The 6,233-nt window shown below is 39.0% G+C and overlaps 1 pseudogene; it reads left to right on the forward strand.

The window, feature by feature from the left end:
* The first annotated feature begins 1,146 nt into the window (after positions 1-1,146).
* LOC108956453 lies at positions 1,147-6,013 on the forward strand (annotated as a pseudogene).
* The last annotated feature ends 220 nt before the right edge of the window (positions 6,014-6,233 follow it).

Here is a 6,233-nt window from a genome sequence, read left to right on the forward strand (position 1 = left end):
AAATATGAAAACGTGAGGTACTATTTGAATACTAAATGAATTATTTCTGTAAAATGAACTATGATATATGCAAATAAGAATCTAATTGATGCTATTCAAATGTAATGCAATCTGCTAGGTGAAATTTTCAATGGAGATGCAATCCTAGATGAAATTCTCATTAAGAAGTAGTCTGAGAATATATAAAATTTGCTTCAGAACACAGCAAATTCGAAAGTCTAAGGGCCCGGCGCGCGGCTTGACGCCGATGAGGTCCCGACTTCTTCTTCTTCTCCCTCGTCCTCCTCTGTTCTCTCACTTCTGTCTGTGCGCAGAGAGGCACGGGGAGAGAGAGAGAGAGAGATGAGAAAATGAGAAGAAAAAAAGAGAATGTGCGGTGTAACTGTCGCCCGGCAGCGTTTGGATTGACCATGGTGTTTTGAGAGAATCGGCGATTTTTTGGACAGAGACGCCCCCGAGAGGGCACTGGCAGAGCCGGCGGACAGTTCTGTGGTAAGAGGAGATCGGCGCGTCGAAGTTATCGAACCATCCATCCCCCCGTCCCTGCCACCCGAAAAAAATGATTGGATTACTCGGTCGCCGGTTTGTCGCTGAAAGCTAATTAAAAAGGAAGTGCGAAGCGGGGTACGCCGAGGACCGGGACAACCACCATCATCATCATCGAGGAGGATCAATGCTGTTATTATGCCGTGTTCAAAGCACCCACAAATCATTTTGTAAATCTCTATCCTTTCTTAGTGGCAGGCTTTCCAAAAGCCCTTGGAAACAGCACAGAAAACAAAATCAATGGGATGCCGGGATAGAAAAATAACTCCATTCCTGGTCAGCCTCCTGTCCCATCGATGCTAACAAATCGACTTTCTCTCAACGAAGTAGCGAGAAAGAATATGGTTTTAAGGAAGGTCTATTTCCAAGAAGCAATTGGGAACCTATTGCTTATGATGTGTCATCATCCATTGGCAGCTCTACAACTGATGTCAATCTGGACAGCTTTAAGTTAGTAATTATTTTAATCATTCAGCTCAAGAGAGCAGTGTCGTCAAGTCATCAAACAAATCAAATCAGTTGATCAAAGAGAGTAGTCACTGGAATCCTTCCAGTAAGAATAGTCCGATGTTGGGATGTAGCACAGGGCAGTATAATACGATGCCTTGTGAAGAGCGCTTGAAATCCCGCATCAAGGAAGACCCTCTTAGGACTCTGGAGAATTTGCAACATGGTGTAGCAGATTTTCCGAGCGGGTGTGGTGGTCATGGAATTTCTTTTCCTGATCCAAAAAAGTGCACTAATGACAGATTCACGGACACAAACTTCATGTTGAAGAATTCAGAAGGGCCTAGTGCATCAATTGATAGTTATACCAATAAAGTTGATGATGTTGATGTTGGTGATGAGATTCAATGGGAAAATTTGGTCATCGGTGAAAGGATTGGACTAGGTATTGCTTTGATTAAATGCAGGTCCACATATTAGCTCAGAGAGCAAGACTCATGAATTCATATATGTTGATCCTGTTGCTGCATTTTTGGTGAAATTTGTCTAGTACCATGAGATATGCTTTATCACCATTTTACCGCCTAATATGCTCATGGCTAGCTAGCCTTGTAACAAGAAGGGCATGCCTTCTAATAGAAAGTTCCTATGGCAATCCGAATGTAAGCATAATTGCAGTAGTTATTATAGGATGTACTGCAACGCTTCCTCATTGAATTGCATTTACTGTTTATTGTGTAAAAAATTGTACCCCATTTCATCGTCTTCCAAACAGGCTCTTATGGAGAGGTCTATCATGCTTACTGGAATGGCAAGGTCAGTTTCAAATATTTCTAAATTCTTGCGAATCAAGAACTGGCATTGCGTTAGTTACTTGAAGAGTTCCTTTATGTTTGGTTGTGACTTCCATTTGTTTGAATTTATGGAATGAGATTATATCTGTTGACTCCTTTTGTATGACTGCTTTTAAGCAAGAGATCCTCCTAGAAAGTGACAAGTAGTCTTTTAGTCAAAAGAGATGACGGTTAGTACTAATTCAGTGTCCTGCTTTGTGCTAATGTTTTAGATTTTTGGACTAAGCAGCTAGTGTGTAATAGTGACATCAGATATAGTATCAAAATCTGGCATTTCAACCTGGGTTGGTAGAAAAAAGCTCCAGAATCGGTACCTTGACATACGCACATGACTTGTTGGACTGGTGCCAACCATAATAACTAAATCCTCGTTGCTCATTCATGGCCTCGTCTTGCTACTCTCTCTTTGTACTTTGGATAAGCCAAAGGAAATTTTACTTTTGGCCCCCTTGCTATTCTGTTATTAGGTGCTGGCAAGATTCTGCTTCTATGTTTGGCTCTTCGGTGAAGAGTTGCAAGTTCTCTGGATTTAATTGAATCCTTTTTGTGAAGACTGAAGATTTTTGTACAATAGTCACAATGAATAGGCTGTTGCAAAGTCTTTTTGTAATTTGTTAGTCTCCGATTCAATCAAACCCCACCCATTTGGTAAAAGCACTTTAAACACTGGGTTGTTTAGGTTTGTCGTTCTTATGGTTTTATATACTCTTAAATATCAAGAAATGGAAAGAGAAGCAGTAGACGACTTTTTCAGTTTTTAACATTCTCCGAAGAATTTTATGCACTCATTATCGGTACTTTGCAATTTAGACATTACCTTTTGCAAAATACTTGGTGGTGATGTGTTTTAATATTAAAAATCTATGATGTATAAGACCTAAGATAAATTGCAATGCATGTCTGAGTCTAACATCTGGCTTGACTTGCTTGTTTAGCAGGAGGTGGCTATGAGGAAATTTTTGGATCAGGATCTCTCAAGTGCTGCTTTGGATAAGTTCAGATGAGAAGTAAGCTATCCATAGGTCTTTCATTTGTGCTTTTTATCTTCCAGTTCTTTTATTTTTTATTTTTTGGGGAACAAAATCTTCCAGATTTATTGAGAACTCAAAACCTGTAAAGAATAAAACTTGGATGAACATTGTAAAGGAAAGAATTAGCACGGGCGCTTAATAGAGATGAGTTTCACAATAAGACTACCTTACCACGCCATGCATTCTGCATTGACAGAAATATTACAGAGGAAAGAGGCAATATGCTTTCCTGTTGCTTTGTTGATGTTGGCATAGAATTGTTGATTTAGTCTGCTTTTTTTGGTGATTTATATAACGCCGACACATTAAATTAATGTTCTTTACATAAGATCCGAATGACACATAAAGTCTGATAGTTGAAAACAAAAGAGAAATATTTACGGATCACAAGTTCAGTTTAGTTTATGTGTATCTATATGTATTTTGGAAGCTGATGAATTAGTGTGTTCAGTAATTGATTTGCATTTTGAGCAAGAATAAAACTGAGGACAAAGAAATGCTTTCCCCGTTTATCCAGCAACTGTAAGATAAATGACTATGCACCATGCTTTTTGCTTCTGTGCCAAGGTTACTGATGATACGTAGACAGTGTCATCAGAATGTCATACTTTTCACGGGTTCCATGATCTGTCCGCGTCTATGGAAATAATTGTGTTCAACGATTAATATGTTTGCTTGATTTGCTTATTTAGCAAGGAAAGATATGAGGACTAATCAGAGCAATGAGTCAACAAATGCTTTCCAATATATTTAGGAAGATAACTGACCATATGTCTTGTTCTTCTGTTCCAAGGTGCAGATGATCCGTAGACTGTGTCATCCAAATTTGTTCTTTTCATGGGTGATGCGGCTCATCCTCCACATCTGTCTATCATTATGGAGTTTCTTCCAAGGTACAATTTTCTGTACCTTAAAAAACCTTGGTAGTATGGGAATGACATCAATTGTTAGGGGCATGCAGCTCATTTATCTACTGTTAAAGGTGTTGATATTTTGATGGTGTGCGACAATCTCATTTTGCTGTCTGATTTTTAATTTTGTTTACTTCTCCAGGGGAAGCTTGTATAGTATCATACATCGTCCTGTCATATTGATGAGAAACGCAGGATAAAAATGGCCCTTGATGTGGTATGAAATAATCGGTCTCCCTTCTCTTTGGTGCTGGAGATATAGAGATTTCCTTTTCTGAAATCGATTTAAGTGCTTATGGAAATTTTACAGGCAAGGGGAATGAATTGCTTGCACACAAGCCTCCCGACAATATTTCATCGAGATTTGAAATCACCAAATCCTCTTGTTGACAAAAACTGGATTGTCAAAGTGCATAAAACTTATTGATGTTGCCTGACACTTTCGTTTTCTTTCTTTCACTTCTTTAAATAGCAAATCAAGCTATTCTCTTGCGTACATGTCATTTATCCATCTCCTAGGTGCTACTAACATCTTGCTTGGCCTTTTTCTCTTTTTCTTGGATACTCTTTTTTGCCTGACAGTGTGAGCACCTCAAATAAGCTCGATATTGACTGGTATTAGCTTATTCTGGGATAGCATGTTAACTTTATTTCTTGTAGACTCTGACTTCTCATTCTCTCTTTTCACTGCCATAGATGAACTTACATTTGTACAGAACCTTGATGTGGATGATTCTTGATCCAAACTTGCTGATGCGATGCAATTTCCATCAGAAATGTGATCTGTGATTTCGATGTGAATGACAATCAAAGTTTGCAGTAAAATGTTGTTTGCGTCCTCACTAAAATTTATCGTTGTGCAGGTTTGTGACTTTGGGTTGTCACGCTTGAAGCATAATACTTTCTTGTCATCCAAGTCAACTGCAAGAACAGTAAATTTGGAAGCTTTCTTGAAATCGTTCTTGAAGAGTTTTCAAGGATGGAGAGAGAACGATATCCAACTATATTGAAATAGGTAAAGACATTTGGATGGTTTCTACTAATAGCTTTCAGTGGAGTTAAATGGACAATTAGCAACAAAAGAGGAAACAAAGAGAAAACAACTAGAAACATTATTTTTGGTCATTTCAGAATTAGACTTCTTCTCTAATGCAATCTTAAACAGTCAGACAAGCATGTACATAGTGATTCAATTTGTGAAATTAGAAAACAGTTTGCCATAGCAATAATAAACAATGCCTTAAGAGTCAGAGAGTCTCGTTTTCCATTTTTATTTTATACTTGGATTTGAAAGAAACCATTCTTGATGTTTCTTGAGATTTTGCTGTTCCTAATGTGAAGTTTTTGGTCGTGTAAGGCTGAGTGGATGGCACCAGAAGTTCTCCGTAATGAACTGTCAAATGAGAAGTGAATTGTGCATATCTGAGGTAGCTTCAATTATTTTGTCCAAACTAAGTTTCTTAAGCTTGTCTTGCTTAGATTTTGCGATAGTCAAGCCTAAATGATTTCACTTATGAGCGTTGCTGTGATAATATGTTGTAATTATACTATTAGGCCTTCTGTTTTTCATTGCTGAAGTTGGAAAGCATTCTTCCTGGCCTACTTTTTTTGTCGATATTGGGATTTGGATGGACTTGGATAATGTCCTTCTGATTGACCCTATCACTGATACCTTACACGATATTATATATAGAAAAGAAAAAAGTTGCACCTTAAGCAAAGTTTCTTTTCGATTGAATGTGTATCTTTTGATGTCTGGAGAATAGGACATACAAAATTGAGAAGATGGAACTTTATTTGATCAGACTCTGCTTGGATGTGACTGTCAGGGAAAAAGAGCTTTATAAGAGCTGTATAACTGATGTTATTAGCTCTATATACGCGTTGCTTGAGATGATATGGTTAACCACAGCACTTCCTTTTCATAAGCTTAAGCTGTAGGAGCTACAAAACTTTATTCGATGTTTCGTGGATTGTGCAGATGTGACATTTTTAGTTTGGAGTCATTCTCTGGGAGCTTGCCACTTTGAGAGTACTTTGGACTGGGATGAACCCGATGCAAGTTAAAGGTGACGCAGGTTTTCAAAATCGCCGCCTCAAGATCCCCAAAGAAAGTCGATCCCTTGGTTGGAAAGATCATCTGGGAATGTTGGCAGAAGTAAGAAAAATTTGCAGCTACCAGATCAGATTGATCAGTCTCGAGTTCCCACTTCAGTTCACCTAGCTTCACTTCGCCGGGGCTTACGAAGTGTTTCGGGCAGGAATTGCCATTGCTTCAACTTTGAATCGCCGAGGAGACGGTCACCACCGAGTGGGCACAACCGTCGGGTCACCGTTGCGTGGCAGTCGCGGCACACAAAAGCTATGGCGCCTTCCCCTGTTTCTGGAACAACCGACCCATCGACCTTGATGTTTGAGCACGCCAGGAGCTGGCACTGTCCAAA

Source organism: Eucalyptus grandis, chromosome 2 (genome assembly GCF_016545825.1).
Source record: "Eucalyptus grandis isolate ANBG69807.140 chromosome 2, ASM1654582v1, whole genome shotgun sequence".
Lineage (NCBI taxonomy): Eukaryota > Viridiplantae > Streptophyta > Magnoliopsida > Myrtales > Myrtaceae > Eucalyptus > Eucalyptus grandis.